The sequence below is a fragment of the Sinocyclocheilus rhinocerous genome, unplaced genomic scaffold, assembly GCF_001515625.1.
Source record: "Sinocyclocheilus rhinocerous isolate Xijiao unplaced genomic scaffold, SAMN03320098_v1.1 scaffold3292, whole genome shotgun sequence".
Taxonomy (NCBI): Eukaryota; Metazoa; Chordata; class Actinopteri; order Cypriniformes; family Cyprinidae; genus Sinocyclocheilus; species Sinocyclocheilus rhinocerous.
Genome location: NW_015662922.1, coordinates 94,190 through 119,137, shown reverse-complemented (window position 1 = coordinate 119,137; position 24,948 = coordinate 94,190). Strand labels below are relative to the sequence as shown.

The 24,948-nt window shown below is 35.5% G+C and overlaps 1 long non-coding RNA gene across 2 annotated transcripts in view; it reads left to right on the top strand.

The window, feature by feature from the left end:
• The first annotated feature begins 241 nt into the window (after positions 1–241).
• Positions 242–24,948, top strand: part of LOC107728335 (uncharacterized) — a 51,808-nt gene continuing 27,101 nt past the window's right edge. For both annotated transcript variants that reach the window (XR_001638454.1, XR_001638453.1), the window contains exon 1: positions 242–1,028. This is a non-coding gene — a long non-coding RNA (uncharacterized LOC107728335). The remainder of the gene's footprint in view (positions 1,029–24,948) is intronic.

The following is a 24,948-nucleotide window of genomic DNA, read 5'->3' as shown; positions in this document are numbered from 1 at the left end:
ATATATACACACACACACACTTATAATTTAATAAATTATATCAATATTTTTAATACATTATATATACACACCTACACTACTGCTCTAGAATTCATTCATAGATTCATACAAAACAAAAAATAAACCTGTAACGCATGTCAGTTTTTAAAAAAGTAAATACATGCGTTTCAAATAAAAATAAATAAATAAATATATATATATATATATATAGCACTGGATAATTTACTTTGCTCATGTATTTTCACAGAATTAGAAATGCCATTAAACTTCAACATGCTTATATACCGTCATACATATATTTGCATCTACATGACTTTTGATCTGTAAAGCTTCAATTAACGTTTCCAAATCAATGTTATTATTGAAGTGTTTGTTACCCAATATTCACTGCGGTAATCATTGTCGAGGTTTTAGTCGGAGAGAAGCAGGTGAGTTTGAAATCATCTGTGAGCTCAAACTTTTTATGAAGTACTTTATACTCACTTCCAGCTGCAAAATACAAATTCCCTCTCAACTGATACACATGCTGAGCGAAATAAAGCTTAAACATGTTTTACACGGTGATTTTCCCTCAGCAGGCATGTGGAAATGGGCGTTGATGGAACAAACAGACGCGAAAGTCCACATCCAAGCGTCCCTCGTTCCAAAATCGCTGTTATATCGTTCCGCATACAAACTTAATTTACATTCCGAAATTCCAGTCGGTGATTTTGACACTTCTCAAGTTGCTTTCCCTCTTTACATGTGTAAATAAAATGGTGGAAAGCGGAGCGTCTAGTGCGTAACCGAGCGTAATCCAAGAAGCGGCACGACGCGCGAGGATACACAACACAGATGCGATCAAATGAGTTCACGGAGTTTACCGTGGGGTTCGGCTCTCTCTTTGTCCCACAGCACAATAATCCTTCACCAGGACGCCCTTAAATTTACTGGAACGCTGAGGGAACTGGTTCAGAGATTCCAGACGGATCTCAAACACTGAACAGAAGTACTGCAAGTCTCTGAAATGACCTCCTGCTGTTTTTAAGGTGAGTGTACCTGTTATAGTTTAATACTGCATTATAAATTCTGTGCGATTCTTTCTGGTATTCTGATCATTTAGAACCATTCAGCAATTTTTTAGAACATTCAGTAGTTCACAATGAGAATACAGTGGTCCTCATAAAATAAAAGGGCAGTGTGGAACATCAGCAAATTTTTTAATGATTTTACAAACTTGTATCTCCAAATTTGATGCCGTTAGGATTTTTCCATATTATGATACCTTTAGACAGTTTTATAGGATTTTTTGACTATGTATCAAATGAAAATACACACCAGTAGCCTTACGGCTTTAGATTGGAAACCTATTTTAACATACAAGTGTAAATATGCCATAATCAGCTTCAATAGGAAATACACATTTTTATGTAAACATTATAAAGGTCTAAAGTAAATCTATAATGCCACCAGTTATTTTTAATTGAGCCAACTTATCAAACTGCAATTTTTACACCAGTACTCTACTGACTGATTGCTTTTTGTGGCTGTTTGACAATACTATATTTACCATAGGCCTGTGTAAATTTTATAGTGTCCGTGTGATGCATAAACTGTGAATAAAATAAATTAAAATAACCGTAACAGTGCATGTTGTAAATAGTAGTTTGGTAATGCAGTCTGTGTGTTTTAGAAGAGCAGAACCCTTAAACAGACTGTCAGCAGATAACTTTACATTACAGAATGGCAAAATAATTTCATTTATATGTCGTTTATAATTTTTACTCAGTATTTGTGTAGTAACAAGAACACTGTTGAGTCTAATTTTCTAAAACGCAACTTGTCATCTGTAAAATAACTTCAGTCTGTTCAAAATGATCACATTTTGTGCAGATATTGTACAGACTGGTATTTAATATGAGTAATAATCACCTAACTGTCCTTTTATTGAAGATTCACAGAATGTTCTTTACAAGGAAAAAGTAGCATTTAATGCTCAATACGCACTTTTAATTATAATAACTCAAAAAGTTACTAATATTTGATTGCGTCAAAATCATGTCACATTGTCATAAGTGCAGTGGTCACATTTCATTCTTCTACGATTATTCTATATTCTAATAACTGCACACTAAAGAAATGTAATTGGTGTAGCACCACTTTATAACATAAAAATGACAATGATTTATGCAACTTGTACAGTATGGTTTTAACTGCATGTGGAATGTGCTTTCTCATGTAGTTTGATGAATCTAAGTATCTCCTGTGCTCTGCCAGATACTACAGCTTCTGCTCGCCAGAGCTATTGAAAGTGACTCAAGCAAAAGTGATAGTTTTGTGGGTTTTGACTGTGGTTTGGTGGTTTTGGCAGCACGCTTGACTCATCTATATCGTCTTAGTCACTGTGGTTTCAATGTGGTGCCATATAGCTGCTGTAAAAGCGCCTATTAGTGCATCACTAAAGCATTCTGGGTAACTGGTTTTGGTCCAATGCGGTGATCGTACATTGGTGGTAGATGTTATTTGTAATAATCAGAATTTGTCATATCATCATTTTCGAATAATCATAAGTGGCTTTAAATCTTAAAGGGATAGTTCACCCAAAAATGAAAATTCTGTCATTAATTACTCACCCTCATGTCGTTTCCAAACCCGTAAGACCTTCGTTCATCTTCGGAACACAAATTAAGATATTTTTGATGAAATCCGAGAGCTCTCTGACCCTGCTTAGATAGCAACGCAACAAATGTTCCCACGCCCAGAAACGAAGCAAGGACATCAGTAAAATTCATGTGAGTTCAGCCGCAATTTTACGAAGCTACGAGAACTTTTTGTGCGCAAAGATAACAAAAATAACGACTTGATTCGACAAATCTCCTCCAAATCACGTATTTCGCCAATATGGAGAGTACCACGACGCATGTGCGTGCTTTCCTCTACAGGTAAACAAGGCGCATGCGCTTTCTATATCAGCAGCATCTATGCGCTTGCGTTGTTTACATGCAGAGGTACGCTCCACAATGGCGAAATATGTGATTTGGAGGAGAAGATTTGTTGATCTGTTGTTCGTTTCTGGGCGTGGGAACATTTAAGTTGTGTTGCTGTATATGGGAGGGTCAGAGAGCTCTCGGATTTCATCAAAAATATCTTAATTTGTGTTAGGGGTTTGGAACGACATGAGGGTGAGTAATTAATGACAGAATTTTCATTTTCCCTTTAATTTGGCATGCATTTAAAAGAACATATTTTTTTATTTAGAGAAGGCATAAAAAACAAACTAAAATGAATGATGCTCCAAAGTCACAAAACCACAACTGCAGTGACTAAATGTAAGCTTTTGCATCAAGTTAGCTTCTTATGGGGTGTTGTTTCTTTACAATTGCACGCGCAGTGAGCGATCTGGCATCTCCCTTGTGTCGAAAACATTTCAGTTTAATTCATCTACAAAGCATATAATCAGTAGAAGAACCTCAGGACAGTTGGAGGGAACTTGAGGCCGCCGCGAGAGCGCGATCTGTTGAATACAGTGGAGTCACGCGCAGCTGCAGCGAGAGTCTGGATAGTCACGAGAGCTGAGGAGAAAAGAGTCTCTTTCGTTGACTCTGAGTGTCTGTACGTGCGAGTTTTCGCCGGTTTGTTTACCTCTCTTGCTTCTTTTGACTCGTCTGCAGTTGACCCAGTTCTGCGAGCGCGCAAAAATGCGCGTGGCCGTCCCCTCCCCCAGCGCTTCCTTGTAAGAGTCGCAGAGCGCGGCGAGAGTTCATTTGAGGACAGGGAAGTGCTTTCTTTTCCAGCGTGAATCATGAAGGAAAAATGAAGCCCTGGAACTAGTTGCCCCCTTCATTTTGGCATGTTCCTCCCCTTTGCTTTATTGTCTATTTTGGCTGAACTTGCCGTTCTTCCCTGAGCTGCCAAGAAAACTTCAAGTCCTTTAAAGATACAGCGAGCGAAAGCTAGTTCCTGCCTCCGCCGCGTCTTGAAAGCAAATGAAAATAAATCTTGTTAGGATTCGGCCATTTCTTCCTGTTTGGTTGTGAATTGGGTCAGAACTCTGTCCCTAAGTGTCCCGTGCGGGATTTAGACCTCATTGAGGGCTCTAACAGTTTGAAGAGGTCCTTTCTCTGTGCTTTATGCTTCCTACAAAGTGAGTTTACAACGTGATCTCATTAGTATTCGTAGCCACATGCGTTCAGTGGGCTACTTTTTGGACAGAGACTTAAAAGTAAAATATCAACATAAACTCTTACTTATGAACGAATTCAGAGACATAATGTTGTTATTGTTAACTAAAACTATTAAAAATCGTTTTCGTTAAATGAAATAAACTAGACGTGTTGCCTTAACTGAAATTAAATAAGTACTTGTTTTGCAAAGCTAATTTGTTTAAAAAAATAATAAAATTTACAAGTACATATCACTTAAAATATACAAATAAAAGCTAATTCAAAATATTATTGAATTCTATTAAAGAGTTTATAATTAGCCTAATACTAAAATAATACTGAGACATACAAATGTTTATGAATCCTTTGAGGTTCGTATGGATTTCAACAAACGATGTAAATTAAATATTTATGTTAATGTTTTATTTACAAAAATGCACATCAGTGCCATTGTTGCCAAATTGCATCCGTTCTAGCAGGTTTAGTATCCAAACACATTTGAGATTTCAGCATATTTCACTCGTGAAGCTTTGACAGTTATTAAAACTCATAAATAAAACAATAAAAATGACTTTTATTATAGATATAAATGCATTTGCTATTAAAAAGTTCTAGTTAGAGTTCTTATGAGAGTTCTGGTTTGAGATCGTATTGAATTATTGCGTATTTTGAGTGATTATTGAAATTTCATATCTCTAAAGTTGTTCATAACTCAAAATGTAAATTTTTTTAATAAGGCAATGCTGTACAGTTTAAAGCATGTAAGACAGAATAACAACAACAACAACAACAACAAAACATAAAATGAACATAAACATATAGGCTATATCCAAAAATAATCAAAATAAAATAAAATAAAATACCAGGACAAAAAAAAGTGCTATATAATATTAGGGCAGTTACATAAATTTGAAAACCTTTAGAATTTTCTTTGTTTTTATAAGCTTCTTATTTTGTGATCTCATATTAGAATTTAAAATATTCATGTTTTAGATTATATCAATGTGTATACCATTGTCTACCCAACATATGTATACATTTTACATATGAATGCCAATAGAGAACCAATGTGTTTGCTATACAAACTGTAAATTGTACAGTCCAGTACATAGCTCTCCAGAAAATATACAAATTATGAACACATATCTCTGTTTACTCAACATGTGATTTGTGTTTGGATACATTGTCAAATTGAGATTCACACACCTGATGAAGCTTGAAAGACCTTAATATATTCATTGGTGCTGCCTTGTACCATGTTGTTACAGCTCGAAAGCATGAAACTTTAGCCATTATTAGAAAAAGAACCAAGCCGGACGGCCAAAGACAACAGTTAAGCACCTTCGGTTGAGTCGTGCTTGGCTATTTAAACATCCGCCGACCGCCGTGCTGTTTTATAGCCGAACATGAGTCGGGCTCTTCCCTGTCGCCCTGATGGTTTCCCCAGCGGTCAAAGACAAGAGTCGGCCACTGGTTTTGATTGAAGAGCAGCATTCTCAGGCAGCAGCTGGCCGAGTTAGGACAGACTCGGGAATGGCAAACGGCCTAATTAGAATGAATTACCTTGCTGTTGGCGTTCCTGGAGCCTGTGATCAGCTCCGGCAAGGACGTGGACCTGGCGTGCAGACTTCCTATTGGCTGGCATTTGAGTGGGTGCGGATGGTAACGGATATTTTGATTGGTGTGCTAGTGATGCACCTCTGACTGCAGTGCTTAGTAAAAAGCACCATTGCGGTTGCATCCATTTCAGACAGAATATAGGCATTTTTGTCTGTGCCAGTGGTGGAAAAAAGCAACAACAGTCCTTTTATTCCTTTTGATTCCCAGCATGCATTTGGTTGCTCGAACAGCAGAGCACTGCATGAACTGATAACATATAATGCAAAAGAACACAATTACCACCTAGCACACAGATTTTACCATATAGTAAATAAAGTCATTTTGAATGAAAGCGTCTGCCAAATGTAAAGTGTAAAATGTATCACTTGACTCTGCCGCGAGATTAATCAGAATAAAACCAGAAGCCCAATATGACTTAAGCTGGCCACACTAGGATTTTAAGGCAGATTTTAAGCCCGATTTGCACCCCCGAATGACGGGGGGGGTGTGGTCCGATTAGCAGCTTGTCGCAAGTGATTTTTCTGTCCAAAAAATCCTCTATTGTGTGGTGTCATTTAATTATTTAACTGTTCCCGATTGAGACGGAGCGTCCCCAAACTCAAATCGTAAATATCAAACATATTTGATATTTACGACTCTTGATCTGGCTGCCTCTGACGTGATATCCGCGATAGCCGATGAGAGCGAGCAAGCGTCACTTACCGGATGCTGTGTGCTTCTATAGCTGAAGCCACAAACATGCCACGAGAGCTGAATACATCACCCATACGCTTTTTTCACTGTGAAACAGAACGCGCGCCGGGAGAGCCAGCTGACAACGTTGATTGTATTCTATTTGTTTTTCTTCTCTAGTCACGTTTGATCTCGCGAGTCTCCGTGAGATCTCGTGTCACTTGAAATCGTCCCGACAATCGACAAGTGTGTGGTCTGGTCGAATTATCTAGTGTGCGCGTTCAGAGGATTATAAAGCTAAAAAGTACAGTCCAGTACATAGCTCTCCAGAAAATATACAAATTATGAACACATATCTCTGTTTACTCAACATGTGATTTGTGTTTGGATACATTGTCAAATTGAGATTCACACACCTGATGAAGCTTGAAAGACCTTAATATATTCATTGGTGCTGCCTTGTACCATGTTGTTACAGCTCGAAAGCATGAAACTTTAGCCATTATTAGAAAAAGAACCAAGCCGGACGGCCAAAGACAACAGTTAAGCACCTTCGGTTGAGTCGTGCTTGGCTATTTAAACATCCGCCGACCGCCGTGCTGTTTTATAGCCGAACATGAGTCGGGCTCTTCCCTGTCGCCCTGATGGTTTCCCCAGCGGTCAAAGACAAGAGTCGGCCACTGGTTTTGATTGAAGAGCAGCATTCTCAGGCAGCAGCTGGCCGAGTTAGGACAGACTCGGGAATGGCAAACGGCCTAATTAGAATGAATTACCTTGCTGTTGGCGTTCCTGGAGCCTGTGATCAGCTCCGGCAAGGACGTGGACCTGGCGTGCAGACTTCCTATTGGCTGGCATTTGAGTGGGTGCGGATGGTAACGGATATTTTGATTGGTGTGCTAGTGATGCACCTCTGACTGCAGTGCTTAGTAAAAAGCACCATTGCGGTTGCATCCATTTCAGACAGAATATAGGCATTTTTGTCTGTGCCAGTGGTGGAAAAAAGCAACAACAGTCCTTTTATTCCTTTTGATTCCCAGCATGCATTTGGTTGCTCGAACAGCAGAGCACTGCATGAACTGATAACATATAATGCAAAAGAACACAATTACCACCTAGCACACAGATTTTACCATATAGTAAATAAAGTCATTTTGAATGAAAGCGTCTGCCAAATGTAAAATGTAAAGTGTAAAATGTATCACTTGACTCTGCCGCGAGATTAATCAGAATAAAACCAGAAGCCCAATATGACTTAAGCTGGCCACACTAGGATTTTAAGGCAGATTTTAAGCCCGATTTGCACCCCCGAATGACGGGGGGGGTGTGGTCCGATTAGCAGCTTGTCGCAAGTGATTTTTCTGTCCAAAAAATCCTCTATTGTGTGGTGTCATTTAATTATTTAACTGTTCCCGATTGAGACGGAGCGTCCCCAAACTCAAATCGTAAATATCAAACATATTTGATATTTACGACTCTTGATCTGGCTGCCTCTGACGTGATATCCGCGATAGCCGATGAGAGCGAGCAAGCGTCACTTACCGGATGCTGTGTGCTTCTATAGCTGAAGCCACAAACATGCCACGAGAGCTGAATACATCACCCATACGCTTTTTTCACTGTGAAACAGAACGCGCGCCGGGAGAGCCAGCTGACAACGTTGATTGTATTCTATTTGTTTTTCTTCTCTAGTCACGTTTGATCTCGCGAGTCTCCGTGAGATCTCGTGTCACTTGAAATCGTCCCGACAATCGACAAGTGTGTGGTCTGGTCGAATTATCTAGTGTGCGCGTTCAGAGGATTATAAAGCTAAAAATTGGTTGAAACTGTCTTCATGTCTGTTGTCTCCCATGGATTTCAAATCGGTTAAGATTTGAAAATCGTCTAGTGTGCGGCCAGCTTTAGTGTGATTAGCAAATCAATATGATTAGCTGTGATTTAATTAAATAAATGCACGCACTGTGAGTTTCGGAGTGAAATGCGGCACTGTGTTCATTTACACGTGAGCTGCAACATCTCAGAGCGACATGGTTCGCAGTAAATGCTGCAAAATGCTGCAAAATAAAATTATTCTTTTTTTTTTTTTCAAAAATGTTAGATTTTTTTATTAGTTTTTCAATTATTTTTATTTATTTATTTTGTTTTTATTTAGTAATTTTTATGTTTGTATTGAATAATAATAATTTATTATATTTTTATTAATATTTAAAATAAATTATTACTTGTTTATTTTATTTATTAATTATTAAATGTTAATAATTTTTATTTACAATCACAATTTTAACCAAATTGTGCAGGCCTACAAATAAGCACAGCAAAACGGCAATGTTTTTTTTTTACATAAAAAAACTACAAATTTAATAATTTTTTATTCAGTAATTTTATAGTTTCATTTAATAATAATAATTATTATTATTATTATTACTACTACTACTACTACTACTACTTTAAACCCATATTGATTTATAATTACAATTTTGGCCAAATTGTGCATTCCTATACAAGCACTGCAAACCTGTTTTTTTTTTTTTATTAATTTATTTATTTAGAAATTTTTAAAAAAATGCTCATTTTAATAAAAAAAAATGCTTTTAAAATTGTCATTCTAATAAGAAAAATCGCAATTTGATTTTATCCCCAAATCGTACAGCCCTAGTTGACTCGTAGCTTTTGTTTGTCTGAGGTTATGAATTTGTTGCATTAGCTTCATTACCAGTGTTTTTGATTTGTATGTGAAATCAGCTTACATTACTTAAGTAAAAAAAAAAGTTTAACTATACTTTTAATTTGACACATCAGCTTAATATCACATGGTTCAGGGCTCGAGATGCTAAAAACGTTAGCTGTGTTGTGTCTGTGTGAATGACTCAAAGTTTATAGATAAAAGCATGAATTATCTTGGGATAAAATCTTAAGAAGTGTCCGTTTTGATTTCATTTTGCAGATATAGTCTCATTTTTCTCCATGTGCTGAGAATTGTGTATCTGTTCATGCACATGCATGCAACTACGAATGACAAATGAGAACCGTCTGCTAGCTGCTAAAAATGCCATGCAACCTCAGAGGCCCGATGCAGAACACATTAATGCCCTCTCTGCTAAAATAGAGCGGCTAATTTCATGCTACACTCTCTGCTTTATGTCATTTTAATCACCATCGATGTTTTATTTTTCTCCGGGATCATTTAGAGACTGTCTTTTTCTCCCATAGTGCCACATTATTAGCGGTTAGCTTCAATCCCAAACCCGTCCAGCAGTTCAGATTTCTATTTATAAGCTAACTGCTAATGGCAAAAACACTTGCTAACCTAATTTTATGAACACTTTTAATGGGCCAGAAGAAAGTTAAATCAGGAAAAAGCCACTAAAGACAGGGCTTTGAAATGAAAGCTGAGCTATTCTGCAATAGGCTTTTGGCCGAGGACTTTTCTCTGTGCTGCTTCCATAAGCTAAATGCCAGAGGGAATTTGAATGGATCACGGCCCAGAATCAACCGTTACGGCCCGGTTTCGATGGAGGTGTGTTTGTGAGCGAATGGCTTCGATTTGGACAGTTGCTGATTTCAGCATTTTTTTCAAATGAGTTGAACTGTTCTAGTAAGTTTCTGCATTGCTTAAAGGAACACTCCACTATTTTTGAAAATAGGCTCATTTTCAAACTCCCCTAGAGTTAAACAGTTGAGTTTTACCGTTTTCGAATCCATTCAGCCGATCTCCGGGTCCGGCGGTAGCACTTTTAGCTTAGCTTAGCAAAGATCATTGAATCTGATTAGACCGTTAGCATCTCGCTCAAAAATGACCAAAGAGTTATTTTTCCTATTCAAAACTTGACTCTTCTGTAGTTACATCGTGATGGAAAATGAAAAGTTGCGATTTTCTAGGCCGATATGGCTAGGAACTATACTCTCATTCCGGCGTAATAATCAAGGAACTTTGCTGCCGTACCATGGGTGCAGCAGGCGCAATGATATTACGCAGAGCCTGAAAATAGGCTAACTACTGTCAACATAACCAACGTGACCCCCTGCTTGCACAGGGAGCGTGCTGGGGACTATTTTCAGGCGCTGCGTAAGCTAAGCGTATGCTAAGCTACAGCTAAAAGTGCTACCGCCAGACCCGGAGATCGGCTGAATGGATTCGAAAACGGTAAAACTCAACTGTTTAACTCTAGGGGAGTTGGAAAATGAGCCTATTTTCAAAAATAGTGGAGTGTTCCTTTAAGCCTTAGTGAATCAGTTCGTTCGCTTGGTGCATGTAGGTTCATTAAACGATTCACAGATTCACAGAGTCATGCATTTGATTTTTTGTTTTTTGTAGATAAATCTTGTTGTTTGACTCAAATTTTGAGCTTTTTTTAGTATGTTTCTACTTCGCTTAGTAAATCGGTTTGTTCGGATGGTGTATCTACTGTAAATGAAGTGACTCAAAAATGATTCACAGATGAATTCATGCATGTTCCATTTTTTTTCTTGTTAATTGTCACCAAGTTTTCGACTCATGTTTTTGATAAGGTCATTTATTAGTTGTTTTATGTGTAAACTCAGTACTTTTCAAATGAATGTATCTTTTCTAGCAAGTTTCTACATCGCTTAGTGAATTGGTTCGTTCGGTTGGTGCATGTAGGTTCATAAAATGATTCACAGATTAATTTGAGTCATGCATTTGATTTATTTTTTTTTTGTAGATAAATCTTCTTGTTTGACTCTAATTTTGAACTTTTTTAGTAAATTTCTACTTCGCTTGAATCGGTTTGTTCGGATGGTGCATCTACTGTAAATGAAGCGACTCAAAAATGATTCACAGATTAATTCATGCATGTTCCATTTTTCTTGTTAATTGTCACCAAGTTTTCGACTCATATTTTTGATAAGGTCATTTATTAGTTGTTTTATGTGTAAACTCAGTAATTTTTCAAATGAATTTAAAGTGCCCCTATTATGCCTTTTCGAATATTACCTTTCATGTAGCTGTATGTGAACATAAACTATCTGTAAAGTTGTGAAGCCGACAGTGCACGATAAATAAAGGTATTGTCTATCAAAAAAAAGAGTCGCCTAAATGAGTCGTCAGGAATTCGAATCTTATTCTGTTACGGCTCTACGTCACGAAGTAACACATTTGCATAATGTCCGCCCACGTTCTACGTCGCCAACTTGCCCGCCCACAAACAGTAAAATATCTGTGTGGTTATCATCATGTCGAGAAGACGCTGTATCCTACGCTGTGAGAGTAAATTTGTTTTATCACATCTTATAATTACCACAAACTTGTTAACACTTGACACTTACCACTGAGAAACGTCCTGCTCCAGTCGTGCTTGTGAATCAGTCTCTTGTCGCTCAGCCACTTCAACCGTTTCATCATTAGACTCCGGCTCGAATTGGTAAGGTACAATCGATACCATCTTTTCTATGTATTGACAAGTAAGTTATTGTCTATCAAAAAAAAAAAATCAAAAAAAAGAGTCGCCTAAATGAGTCGTCAGGAATTCGAATCTTATTCTGTTACGGCTCTACGTCACGAAGTAACACATTTGCATAATGTCCGCCCACGTTCTACGTCGCCAACTTGCCCGCCCACAAACAGTAAAATATCTGTGTGGTTATCATCATGTCGAGAAGACGCTGTATCCTACGCTGTGAGAGTAAATTTGTTTTATCACATCTTATAATTACCACAAACTTGTTAACACTTGACACTTACCACTGAGAAACATCCTGCTCCAGTCGTGCTTGTGAATCAGTCTCTTGTCGCTCAGCCACTTCAACCGTTTCATCATTAGACTCCGGCTCGAATTGGTAAGGTACAATCGATACCATCTTTTCTATGTATTGACAAGTCTCCAGGGCTGTCATTCCGTCATGGCAATGGGATTTTCATTTCCGACATGCGCTGTATGTGGTAGACCAATCCAGAGCCAATCTCTCTACGGCTCTGGACCAATCACAAAGGACTGCGCCATCTGACCAATCACAGCAGTGAGGGCTCACGGAAAGGAGGGGTTTAGAGAGATTGATTCTTTGAACTGCTTCGCACAAGCCGTTTACGAATCATTTAGAAATGAGGTAAAATTAAATCTATTTTTTGAGAAAACTAACGTGTTTTTTGACCTTGCATGCATGTAAACCTGTTTTAGGAGACTCATAAAACAATATTAGCAACCTTAAAAATGGCATAATAGGGACACTTTAACTTTTCTAGCAAGTTTCTACATCGCTCAGTGAATTCGGTTGGTGCATGTAGATTCATAAAACGATTCACAGACTCATTTGAGTCATGCATTTGACTTTTTTTGTAGATAAATCTTGTTGTTGTTCAACTCAGATATATATATATATATTTATTTGATCGGGTGCTTTATTAGTTATATTATGAGTAATTTCAGCACTTTTAAATTTATTGAACTTTTCTAGTACATTTCAGCATCGCTTGAATGTGAATCGTTCAGACGCTGCATGTAAATTAACCGATACAGGAATCCAAGTCATACATTAAATTAAATTTTAAAATTTAAAATACATACAAATTTTTGTAGATAAATCTGATTGGACCTTGCATGCATGTAAACCTGTTTTAGGAGACTCATAAAACAATATTAGCAACCTTAAAAATGGCATAATAGGGACACTTTTTTCTTTCTAGCAAGTTTCTACATCGCTCAGTGAATTCGGTTGGTGCATGTAGATTCATAAAACGATTCACAGACTCATTTGAGTCATGCATTTGACTTTTTTTGTAGATAAATCTTGTTGTTGTTCAACTCAGATATATATATATATATTTATTTGATCGGGTGCTTTATTAGTTATATTATGAGTAATTTCAGCACTTTCAAATTTATTGAACTTTTCTAGTACATTTCAGCATCGCTTGAATGTGAATCAGTTCGTTCAGACGCTGCATGTAAATTAACCGATACAGGAATCCAAGTCATACATTAAATTAAATTTTAAAATTTAAAATACATACAAATTTTTGTAGATAAATCTGATTGTTTTTCGCTGCTTTTAACTCAAAAAATTTTTTTTGCAGGGTGATTCATTATTATTATACTATTCACTTTTATGCGTAAATTCCTCACTTTTTCAAATTAATTGACCTTTTCTAGTGAGATTCACTAAGCAGTTTCGCATAGTGAATCGGTTCATTCGGACCGATTCCAAAAAGGATTCACAGATTAATTTACAGATTAGTCATGCACTTTACATTTTTGTTTTTGTAGATAAATCTTGTTGTTTGTCACTTTTCGAATCAAATATATCTTTGATAGAGTGATTCATTAGTTGTATTACCTGTAAATGAATTCAGCTCTTTTGCAAATCTACGTCGCTAGTGAATCAGTTTGTTCAGATGGTGCATGTGAATTCCTGTTCAAATAAAATTATACACTGATTCATTCAAATCATGCATTTAAGATATTGATTCAAATATTTGGTAACACTTTATTTTGATAATCCACTTTAGACATTCTACTAACAGTAAGTAACTTTTCAACTACATGTCAACTAACAGTCTTTAGAGTATTAGTAGACTGTCTGCTTAATATATTCTAATACTTTATTTTGATGGGTCCACAGCATACTGACTATAAGAAACTTTGCAAGTATATATCAACTTATTCTAACCCTAAACCTAACCTATGTGAGTTAGTAGACATGTAGTTGCAAATTAATGAGAATTAGTTGACATGTAGTTAATTAATTTTAATTTAATAATTAATCATTTATGCATTTAGCAGACGCTTTTATCCAAAGCGACTTACAGTGCATTCAGGCTATATATTTTTTAACAGTATGTTGCAAAGTTACTTATAGTTAGTAGTATGTCTAAAGTGGACTATCAAAATAAAGTGTAACCAAATATTTTTGATAGGATGATTCATTAGTTGTATTATGTGTAAATGTGAAACTGATAGCAATGCACTTTAAGGGCCTCCAGTGTCTTGAAACGACTGTAAGATGGGGATTTGGAAGCATTGAAGGCTGCAGATTTGCAGAAGCCATTATAACTCCCTGCGTATGAGAGAAAAGACATTTCGATTAAACCCTGCAGTTTAGATTTCCATCATAGGAGGGCTATTGGGCATCAGATACTATGTTTCACATATGGAGTCAATTTATAGCGAACAGTACGCCGTAAATTGTTGGATTGCATTTATGGGCTTTCGATCCGAGAATGAAAATGAACTAGGAATTAGGTGGGTTTCATTAATCGACGGATTACATGAAACGTACATGCATTAAAACGAGGGCTTTAATGTATAATCAGTAAAGTGGATTGTTATGTAGGTTTCGAATGGCGTGCAGTCAGCCCTTTTCTGGCGTGATGTATGACAAAGTCAACACTTCTCGATTGAAACGCAGTTCCCTGTCGTTCTGCCGTGATATTTCACTGAGGTCTAGTCGCGGCGATGACATCCCACTGTACCGTCGTGTCTTGGCCCCGCCGAGTGCTTTTGTTGCCGGTCTGAAGGTTTGGTGGCAGGGTTTAGTGTGAATTATGAGCTGTGCTGAGATCTCGACAGGTTGGCCCTTCATTTGCACGTTTATGCCATTAATGTGGATTTCTGCTCTGAACGATGGATGGCTTTTGCTCTGGGCTCTGAAAGCAGTGACGTACGACGGATTGATGGCTTTTTGGCACGTCTGCTTTGATTTTTCTAGCAATTTGGCAACTGTAATATTAGGAGATCTTGCCTTTAAAAGTCATTTGACTTGTTTCTCTTAAAGAAATCAAATATATAGCAGGTAACACATGTAAAATATGTGTATATAATACATATTTAAAGCAGTGGTGGTTTTGTAGGCAAACATCAATGCCTTGAATTTAATGCGAGAAGCTATTGGTAGCCAGTGCAAATTGATAAACAGAGGTGTGACGTGCATTCTTTTTGGCTCATTAAAAATTTATCTTGCTGCCGCGTTCTGGATTAATTGTAAAGGTTTGATAGAACTGGCTGGAAGACCTGCCAAGAGAGCATTGCAATAGTCCAGCCTGGACAGAACAAGAGCTTGAACAAGGAGTTGTGAAGCATGTTCCGAAAGAAAGGGCCTGATCTTCTTGATGTTGAATAAAGCAAATCTGCAGGACCGGGCAGTTTTAGCAATGTGGTCTGAGAAAGTCAGCTGATCATCAATCATAACTCCAAGGTGTCTGGCTGTTTTTGAAGGAGTTATGGTTGATGTGCCTAACTGGATGGTGAAATTGTGATGAAACGATGGTAATGCATGGAAAATATGTGCATATAATAATTGTATGCACATTTTTGTCATGGACACTATCAAAAAAAATGATTAAAAATATGTATGTATGCATTTTAGTGATAAACATATGTCACATTTTTGCATATATGCATTGTGTACTGTATTTCTGAATGCTATAAAAATGTCACAAACTACTTTAAAATATGGCCTACATACATATATTAAATTCTAATATTTTTTTTGACGTAGAAAGACCATATTTGTACCATAAATTTACAATGTAGCTCATTGCATTTTTATGTTTGGTTACTATATAAAAAAATATATATATGTGTGTGTGTGTGTTTTCACTGATAAAAAAAATTCTCATTTGTGCATATTACAATATTAATATTAATAGTAATATTGTCACAATATTTCAGAAATGTCACGAACTACTTTAAAATATGGCCTACATACAAATTCTAATACTTGTTTGTGACATAAAATAAGCATATTTTTTACATAAATATCTTTGGAAATATATGCTGCACAATTTGTTCCACATCATTGAAAAGTGCATATGATAATGTATACTATATGTGAGCCTGGAGCACAAAAGCAGTCTTAAGTCGCTGGGGTATATTTGTAGCAATAGCCAACAATACATTGTATGGGTCAAAATTATCAATTTTTTGTCCGATCCTAACAAACTATACATCAATGGAAAGCTTATTTATTCAGCTTTCAGATGATGTATAAATCTCAATTTCGAAAAATTTACCCATATGACTGGTTTTGTGGTCCAGGGTCACATATATGTATTTTATCCATGTATTTTACATGCATTCTCTGCTGTGTATCTGTATATGTCTTGGATCAGCTCAGATTTACGGATGGTTGACCTCTGACCCCTGAGCTGTTAGTGCTGCTCGTGTGTGTGTGTGAGGGGTCTCTGTCCTGTCTACAGCTGCTGTGTGTCTTGTGTTACAGACACTATGCATGTGAATGAAAGGCGGTGTGTATTTACTGGCCCAGCGTCTGGCCTGAGGTCCGTGCTCTTATTTACCTCCTGACCCAGACAGCACCTGTCTGCCGTCCCGTGTGCCCTTGTGTTTTAATGAAGAGCGAGCCAGCGTTTGGTTCGTTGGCCTTTCGGACGCTTCCCTGGACGCGGATCAAGGTCAGTCCTGGAATCCAGAAACACTAATGGCAGCTTCGCTTTGATATTGATCCATCGACGACAGTGTTTAATATCTGTCTGGAAAACCGCTGGTTAAAGTTTAATCCCACATCGCTTCATTATTTTGACGCAGATGTTCAGATCTTCGGTCGCTTCCTTGTGCTTTCGGCTTTTATTTATTTATGTCTTGTGCGTGTTTCACATTTTGCCAGAGATGAGCTTCACATACTTTATGCAAAATGTCTTTAAACTCAGTATTTTAATTAGCTAAGAGGTTAAACGTAATGAAAAAAAAAAAAAAACTAAAAGCAACAGCGAGCAATTACATGTAGTGTATTTTAGCATTCATTTTTGTAAAATAAAAACCCCAATGAGATTTCTTTAATATTAATAAAACATACTTTATTAATATTTCAGTATTAAAACACATTACATGATTAAATTTGAAAAAAAAAATACATTGTAACATTTTAAATTTCAAATATGATCATTTTAATATTTAATATTACATGAAATCATATAAAATATTTTTGTTCTCATAGACAGCAGTGACCAATTACATCTAAAGTAGTGTATTTTAGCCTACAATCATAATAAATAAATCAAATCAAATTAATAAAACAATAAAAAAGAGATCTTTATTGAATAAAATGTTAGTTTTTATATATTTTTCCATGTTAAATAAATATTAAATAAATTTTAGTGTTTAATGTAAAAAATTATTTTTATATATAATACTATATTAAATCATATTAAATATTTTTTCTTCTTCTTGAAAATATTGAGATTAATTTAAGATGTTTGACTTGTGCTGCTCGGTTGTTATGTTTGTGTCTGTTTTAAGCAACAGTGGCCAGTTAATAAAGTATTATCTAAATTGTAATTAAGAATTAACTTTAGAATTATTAATATTTAATTATGGCCTTTTTGGCCTTTTCTGTATATATGTCTGGTTTTAAGCAAAATGACTTTTAACATTCCCAAACAGTTCCCATTGGCAACTCTAGTATTAATAAAGCAGCATGTTAAAAACCATTCAAAACACCCTAGCAACCATATAGCAACACCCTAGCAACCATCCACAGCACTCCAGCAGTGCAGCAGTGAGTTTTTTTTTTTGGGCAAACGTTCGGATTTCTTTCAGAAAATGAATAAATCTAGTTCTATTTTTATATTTAGTTTTGCCAGAGACGAGCAGATAGTCTTGAAGTAAATCTTGTCTGTTATATTTTTTGGAGACAAACATATTTTTGAACACATGAGCAGCGCTGATTTACTGACAGCAAGAGATCAGATGCGTTTCTAGTCGATCCATTAGGTGGCGCTACTGTCTCTTTAACAGAAGACCTGCTGCTGCCAATCACTCGCATACAAAGTCTGACTCCAGTTTATTTATTTCTATCATATTTTCAAATCAGCTTGAATGGCAAATTTGTAATGGCAAATTGATTGACATCTGTATTAATATTTCTGTATGAGTTTGTAGATGTAATATTTAGGGCTGGACAATATAAATTAAATTACACTCTAAAAATGCTGGGTTGTTTCAACCCAATTTTGGGTCAAATATGGACTAACCCAACTGTTGGGTTAAATTTTGGTTACATTTTTAAATTAACTTTTTAACCCAACAGTTGGGTTAGTCCATATTTGACCCAAAATTGGGTTGAAACAACCCAGCATTTTTTAGAGTGTACATCTCAATATTTTTCACTTGATTAACATTTAATTTAAAAATTATTCTATATTTACAGTCCTTTTTCAGTTAGAGGAACCAAGCAGATTCAAATGAGTTAATGCAGTAAAAATCTAGTCAATTCATAAATGATGATATTCTTCCATATTAAAATAATTTATATAATTTTATTATGTAAGCATTATTTTATTATATTAAAGTGTGTGTATATATTTTTTGTGATGATGAATTTAAATTAAAATCAGTTGCTATTAAAACAAAAACAAAAAAAATATATAAACATAAAAATTAAAACAAGGAAACTATATAGTGAAACTTGTAAAAAAAAAAAAAAAAAGGAATTTAAAGAATTAATAATGAAACAGACAGCATTAAAAATCATGTTAATATGAAAGTATTTTATTTTATAATGCCAGAAAAATCATTATAAATATGTGCCAATATTCTATTATTATTATTATTATTGTGTTAGTAATAATAAAAAGTTTTGTTAAATACATTAACTATTTAATAAGTAAATAAGAAAGAAAGAAAAATAAAAACTTATGCTAAGGCAATACAAATGTTGCATTGGCAAATGAAAAAGTTTATACGCTGAAACTATAATTATTAACTGTAAATGAATAAAAAACTAAAATAAAACAAATTAAATCTAAATAGTAATATTTTAAAATTACAAAATCTAATATGTAGCAAAATTTCAAAAAATTCAACTAAAATTAAACTGAAAACATATATATATATATATATATATAGTGTAATGTAAGTGAATCTCTCGTGGCGGTGAACTGGGCTGGTTTTGTCTTTTCTTTGTGTTATCAGAGTTGCAGGTGTGGGACAGATGCAGAACGGACAGAAAGCAGCGAACTGGACAACGCCGGGTCTCCAGAGACTAGAGAAATATAAAGCAGGTGGATTCGAGAACAGGTCCAAACGTCTTTAACAGATGGACGCTGGAGCTGCTTTAAAAGAGATGCTTAAAGGAACAGTTCACACCTGTCCCCGTATGCTGGGATTTGTTTCCGTGGATCAAGGAATAGCGACTTCATTTTGACACTCGTCCTTAAATAAAGTGATCGTATTGTAGTCTTTATAGTTTTTTAATCCTTATAAAAGCGTTAAAAGCTGTGTCTAAAGATGAAATAACATCATACAGGTTTTTGACGAACACGAGAGTGAATAAAGGACTTTTTTGGGAGAACTGTTCCTTTAAGAAGCCACTTTAAAATCTCTGAATGTGTCAGATGTGATGTCACGGCGCTCCGACACATTTTTAAGCGATTAAACGAATTAAATATCGGCGATCTGTAGGTTTAGTTTACTGTGTTTGGCGTTAGAGCAAAACAAACGCGTCGTGTGTCGAGCCGAGCGGCTCAGATTGCCCAAACAGAAGGAGAAACGGTTGTTTAGAAAGACAAACAGAAGGCAGAGGCGGAAAAGAGACCGGGAGAAAGAGGTGCGTTAGGGGTCCCAACAGTTAACTCTCGGAGCTGGACACAGCTGGGCTTTCGCCAGGCATTCTGGGACTTTTGGCTGTTTGACAAACTGCCTGTGAAGTGAGCTGAAATACTTGGTTACGCTGGACGACGGTCAGCTAACTCCAGCGGACAATGAGACGCACTTCAGGGCCGTTTTTAATCCGTTCAACTGAAAGAGTTTAACGAAAGCTCAAATCGATGCGTTTAATCCGAGGTGATGTCTATATTTCAGCTATGTTTATCAGCCTGCATACATATACAAATAAATGGTATTTTGTTTATTATGCAGGAATAAACACATTTTCAAAGCGCAATTTATTTCCATAATGTGGTGTATTTACCATATTCAGCAAGCTGTAGGATCCTTAAAGGAATAGTTCACCCAAAAATGTACATTTTCTGAAAGTTGACTCACCCTCAGGCCATCCAAGATGTGGATGAGTTTATTTTTCATCAGATTTGGAGAAATGTAGCATTGCATCACTTGCTCACCAATGGATGTGAATGGGTGCCGTCAGAATGAGAGTCCAAACAGCTGATAAAAACATCACAATAATCCACACCACTCCAGTCCATCAGTTAACATTTGTTTAGAGCTATTTTGGCTTGTAAACAGTGGTTGATTTGTGCAGATTTCTCTCCTGATTCAGATGAGATGGACTTTTTCACTGGAGGAAGCGTTATTATAGATTATGGACTCATATTTTTGCTGGAAGCAGCGGTTTGAAGTTAAAAACGGCTTAATGATGGATTTGTTTCTTACAAACACACAGCTTTTCGCTTCACAAGATGTTAACTGATGGACTGGAGTGGTGTGGATTACTTGTGGATTATTGTGATGTTTTTATCAGCTGTTTGGACTCTCATTCTGACGGCACCCATTCAGGGTCCATTGGTGAGCAAGTGATGTAATGATACATTTCTCCAAATCTGATGAAGAAACAAACTCATCCACATCTTGGATGGCCTGAGGGTGAGTAAATGTTCAGCAATTTTTATTTTTGGGTGAACTATTCCTTTAAGGAATTGATGTGATGGTCTAAAGTAGGCATTTTCAAAAAAAATTAAAAGTATGTATGTTTTTTGATGATCGTTGAGCCAGTCATACAGTCTTACCATTGTGTTTGTGTTGCCCTGGGACAGTTTTGTCTCTGTGATTTCAGTGCCGTCTCATTTGAATAGCGTTTAAGGTTTGTGCGAGTGAGTTCGGGTGATTTACATTCACTGCAGCCGCTAGAGTTTGCAGGTCAACCTGGAAAAAAAAAACAGTCTTTCTTTCTCATTTTATTATTCTGTGCCTTTTTAGACACTAAATAGACACATAAAATGTCTGAATGCCATTGCATTATATAATAAAATATCAAAGTATTATCCATATATCAAGTATTCTAAAGAAAAATGCTTAAACGGATTTTTCACACAAATCATTTTTGACAGACAAAAGTTTCTGAAATGCTAAAACAATGCACATGAATTGTGCTGTTTCACCCTTTTTTTTGGTTTCCCCAAATGCATTTAGATGCAAAAAAAAAAAAGTCATTGCATTACATATTTCCTTATTTTAAGTCATTCATTATAAAGATGTACAAGGACACTTTTAAAGCAAATCATTTGACATAAAAAGTTTGTCTGGTGTGAAATGCACACTAAGTACTAAGTATTTTTTTCTTGTTTTCCAGTACAAATATCTAAACATTCTTAAATTGAGAAACAATATCTTATGTCATTTTGCATCTCAAGTAAATAAGAAAAATTAAAAATGTTTTTACTGAAAACAAGGCAAATATCTGCCAGTAGGTGTAAAAAATATACATTTGTTTTTCCTTTGAATTAAGTTTTCATTTTTCTTGCCCTATTGGCAGATTTTTTTTTCTTCTTTTAAGCATGAAAATCACTTAATTTTGTTTATTTATTTTTTAATTTTTTTCAGAAAACAATACCTAGTAGTAGTTGTACTTCTAAAGTAAATACAAATTTCAATTAAAAAATATTTAGATTTTTGTACTGGAAAACGACAAAAATTCTAAATAAGAAAAATATTCTAGATCTAGTGTAGAAAATGAACACAGTCATTATTGTGTGTGTGTGTGTGTGTGTGTGTTTGTGATTAGTTAAACATGTTGATAATTAATGTAATTCTCTGGTTACTTAGCTTTGCTAAAAATCACCAAAACACCAGCTGATTGAAATATTGAGACTTTTTTGGACCGGAATGATGAGGAATCTGTAAGTTTGATATTTTGCGTCTAATGTGGTGACATTGAGACATTTTGCAGTGTCCGAATGTGTAGATGTTGCTGTGTCTCCAGCGTCGTGCCGGTTGGGTGTAAGATGGCAGGCGAGGGTCTGTGCCAACTTCTTTCTCCCTGTGGCACAAGACAAATCAACCCTCAGACAGTCATGCATCGCCGGGGCTCCCGTGTGTTTAATGAGCTGTGTGTGTGTGTGTGTGCTGACATATGTGTGCGGGGTGAGAATGCATGAGTGCGGCTTATTCTTAAATTAAGATGTTGTTCATTTAAGGCCCACAGGTCCAAAAATTACCTTGAAGTTGACATGAAACAGCATTTGCAAACTATTTTAATTCCATAATGCAAGTGTTTCAATATGAATGTTAAAATAAATTGATAATAAAGCTGAAAAAGAAAGATTATGGACACATTTTGTAATGTGCACTGACAAATTATTCACAATAATTATTCACATTTATTCAGACCAATAACTATGTTAGCATCCAAGCCAAATTGCAGTTACGTTTTGTTAATTAGGCGTGCTGCTGTTTTGTCGTCTGTCACTTTAAATGTTCTTTAAAGCAGGATGGATTCTGGCTGTCAATGATTTTATAACGTGAATAGTTGTAGTGCGGTTATCGTTAACTAAAACTATAGCTGAAATAAAACAAAATATGAAGTTCGAACTAGTTTCCTCTTCAGTTCTGTCAAAAAAAATCTCAATAGCTCAATCAGCTGGTGTTTTGGTGATTTTTAGTGGATGTTTGAAGCCAAAGTAAGCACAGGTATAGAGAATTACATGAATTATCAACATGTTTAACTAATCACAAAAACACACACACACAATAATGATGTTCGTTTTCAACACTAGATCTAAAATAATTTTCTTATTTAGTATTTGTATTTTGTTTTCCAGTACAAATATTTAAATATTCTTGAAAGCTTGCTACTGAAATGAGCTGAAATAAGCACTACAAATACTGGAAATAAAAACAAAAACTGGGATAAAAATAAATTAAACCTAATAAAAATTAAAAAACCAAAACCTAATGAAAACAAACAAAAACACCCTAAAAAATTTAACTAAAATTAAAATGGAAAAAAAGCAATACCTCAAAGTCTAGAAAAAGAGTGTGATGACTTATATATTCTTATATAATGGCTAAAAACAGAAAAAAAACCTAAAAAAAACGACAAAAGCATTTACTAAAAATGTAACTACAATTAAAACAAAATGTGAAAATATAAAATTAAAAAAAGCAAAAATAAAAACAAGAAAAACTTAAGCAATACATCAAAATGTAGAAAAAAGTAAAATGATTTGAATTTATATTATGGCTAAAACAAACATTAATAACAATGACGAATGTGGATTTTTTTATTATTATTTTTTTTTTTTTAAATTAGGGCTTCAAGACCAAGAGCACATATTATTAAAAAACTATCATGCTAATAATTTTGCATATTGTTGCTTCTAAAAAGATAATGGTAATATTAATACAATTGTATTTTTACATTTGTGTGCTAAACAATTTTGGTTGCCATTTTTAAATTAGGGCTTCAAGACCAAGAGCACGTATTATTAAAAAACTATCATGCTAATAATTTTGCATATTGTTGCTTCTAAAAAGATCATGGTAATATTAATAAAATTTTATTTTTTACATTTGTGTGCTAAATTGCCATTTATGTACTTGGGTCCTGATGCAAAACCAGTTGAGAACCATCTTTCAGACGAACTTAAAGTCAAAAAAACTTTCTTTAATGAACATTTAAATCATTTTGTGGCAAACCAGGTTGTGTTTTCTGTGCACATACCAATTTCACACCAATCACGAGCTCTCAGAGCATCTACATCTAACTCTCTCTTTCTCTTTCTCTTTCCCTCCTCCTCCTCCTCCTCCTGCTGCTGCTGCTCTCTCCATCCGAGCTTGGGGTCGCTGCACAAAAGCAGCAGCTCTATCTGCATACGCTCTTCATAAAAGAGGCTTTTGTCATGGGCTTGGCGCACGTGATCCACCCAGCCCCCCTCAGTCTAGACCCGAGAGAGAGAGACGGTCCCACGGACAGACAGACAGCTCCACCTTTAGAAAATGAAAAAGTTGGGGGTGGGGATTATTGGGCCAAAGCCCCCCGTTAACTCCGGCTCTGTCTGTCTTTAGGTGAGCGCGCAGCAGCTTTCTCTGAGAGGCCACACTCAGACGGACGGCTTGTAGAGTTCATCACATTCACAAGTAAAAGTCAGTCGACCTCTGCTTGAGCTGAATGCGTCTGGAATTATGTCAAAGAATGTGCATTATTATTATAAACTGAAAAAGGGTTTGCATTGAAAATCGCAGGCCTGTTGAGTGCAAACACAATATAGAGATACAAAATAACGTTTTTTGTCAATTATTTCTAAAATTAGAAAGTACTTTTGTGGTTTTAAATTTTAATAGTAACATATTTATTTAAAATTATTATTTAAAAAATAGCCTAAATTACAGCACATTCTCTTAAGAAGTATTATTACAGTAAATATACAAGTTAATCATTTATTTTGTTTTTAGAAGCAATGCTAGACTGCGTTTTAGTTTAGTAAAAATTGTTTTTAAGGCTTAATTTTGTATTTTAGAATGTAATATGAATATGGAGATAAAACTTTTTTTTTTTTTTACTATAAAGTCAATTCTTTCTAAAATGACTTTATTTCAAAATACTTAATGATATCTGAGTACAGCATGTTTGTGGTTGTTGTGGCTGTTAAATT